This window comes from Octodon degus, unplaced genomic scaffold (genome assembly GCF_000260255.1).
Source record: "Octodon degus isolate 3935 unplaced genomic scaffold, OctDeg1.0 scaffold00035, whole genome shotgun sequence".
NCBI classification, from domain to species: domain Eukaryota; kingdom Metazoa; phylum Chordata; class Mammalia; order Rodentia; family Octodontidae; genus Octodon; species Octodon degus.
Genome location: NW_004524611.1, coordinates 1,444,793 through 1,446,728, shown reverse-complemented (window position 1 = coordinate 1,446,728; position 1,936 = coordinate 1,444,793). Strand labels below are relative to the sequence as shown.

At 53.9% G+C, this 1,936-nt stretch overlaps 1 protein-coding gene across 6 annotated transcripts in view; it reads right to left on the bottom strand.

Annotated features, from left to right (window-relative positions):
- The window catches only part of Grb10 (growth factor receptor bound protein 10), an 80,855-nt gene that overhangs the window by 51,685 nt on the left and 27,234 nt on the right, over nucleotides 1–1,936 (bottom strand). For all 6 annotated transcript variants that reach the window (XM_023714424.1, XM_023714427.1, XM_023714422.1 and 3 more), the window contains exon 2: nucleotides 1,159–1,235. The gene's annotated coding sequence lies outside the window, so the exon portion shown is untranslated. The remainder of the gene's footprint in view (nucleotides 1–1,158; nucleotides 1,236–1,936) is intronic.

The following is a 1,936-nucleotide window of genomic DNA, read 5'->3' as shown; positions in this document are numbered from 1 at the left end:
AAAAATTAAAAGGAAAATAAAATAATAAACATACTAAAATTAAAATTAAATTAAAAAGGTGTGGGGACATAGCTCTGCAGCAGAGCATTTGCCTAACACACAGAGGTCTTGGGTTTCAGCCCAGGAACTGAACACTGCACTTCACTGCACTACCATGGGGGGGCGCTTCAGACACCACAGTAGGGGAGTAGGGGGCGCTCGCCCCGCAGGGAGGCCCCACTGCCCAGAAAGAGAGTCCTCAAGAGACCCAGTGTGCCCACACTCCTCCCCAGAATTCAGGGCTGCACCGTACACCCATATGGGCAGCCAGAGAAGGCCTGCCTGGACACCCCCAGGGGCCCCACAAGCTTGGGGCTCCAGGCTGCGACCCCTGCAGCCCTGGGCGGGGTTCCCCTCCTGTGGGGGTGAGCTGTCCCCAGTACTCCACCCAACACAGAAGACTTGAATTTGGAGGTGGGGCTTTCAAAGGGAAACTGAGTCCAAGTGAAAGCCCATGGGGACTGCACCCCATGCAGGGTGCCGCGCGTCCGTGTGAGAAGGGGATCAGGACCCAGACATGAGGGGACGCTGTCTGCAGCGCTGGCCCCCACAGGGTTCCTGGTGCTGCCCAACTGCCCTGCTTCCTAACAGCTCCACCCCTGGGGAGGAGAAGTCTTTCCCGCCCAGGCCTCTGGCCCGCAGCAGCCCACCCCCAGCCCCCTCCACCCCCACCCTCCACCCTCCCCCCACCCCATGATAGATTCTCCCTATATAGTCCATGCTAGCCTTGAAATCATGGTGATCCTCCTGCCTCAGCCCCCCAACTTCCCCCCACCCCCACTCCTACTCTCCGCTCCCACCCCCAAGCCCCCAGGCTCTGTGGAGCTTCCACGCAGATGCAGAGCAGGCACTGATGAGCTCAGCCCAAGCTGTGCTCTCTCTCACCCACGTGCAAGACTGCACCTGAGCTCTCGCTTCTCCAGGTGGTGGCGCTGCCACCCCAAGCTGGAGCGACCCGAGGCCCCACCCTGCCGGCTCTGAGCAAGGGGTGCAACGGAGACAAGGAAACCCTGGAGACAGCCGAGTGGCCCAGAGCTGGCCACAGCAGTGCACATTTGCCAGGCCCAGGTCAGGATATGAACAAAACTCCACAGGGAGGTGGGTGGCACACAGACTCACCTGATTGGCTCTGGGGTCTTCACAAGAGACCACCCTGGTCACTGAATTCGATCTGGGGGTCAATATCAGCTCAGAAGCTGGAAAGGCAAAGGGAACATTATTGATCTCCTTCTGTCCCCCTTGCAAGATAGGGTTTCCCAAGAACAAAACAAGAGTGACTCTATGGGTACAATGCTAGTTGCGGGTCCACTGGCAGCAGTGAGAGGTGTCTATAGAGAGCCAGAGGCACACGAGTCACTTAATCACGCGCTTGCCATTAGCAGCTAGAAACAGCCTGAACCCATCTCCCCCCAGCCAGGGAAGAAGTCCTGGTCCCCATCTTAAGAGAGAGATCCTATCCAGTGTGCAAATGTCGCCCCTGGCAAGTCCTGTGGCTGCTCAGTCTTGGAGACCAGGGCTCTTTGGTTCAGCCAACCCAACTTGGCTTGGTGGGAAAATTACCATACTCACCAAGCCTTAAAGCCTAGTTAGTGCCTACCAAGCCTAACCACCAGGTGCCCCACAACCACACATGCGCTCTGCCACTCACAAATTGTGGGCTGATGTGTAAAGTGTATATTAAGTTTTTTAGGACCTGAGCAGCAGATGTGCAATACAAGAGGATGTGCCTGGCTACAGCTCTAAGTCCCCCACTCTATACAAAGCCCAAAAAATTAAATTAAATTAAATTAAATTTTAAAAAACCAAAAAAATAAAAACCACCAAAAAATAAAAGAACAAAAAAATAAAAAATAAAAAACAAAAAACCCCAAAAAATAAAAAACCAAAAAAATTAAAA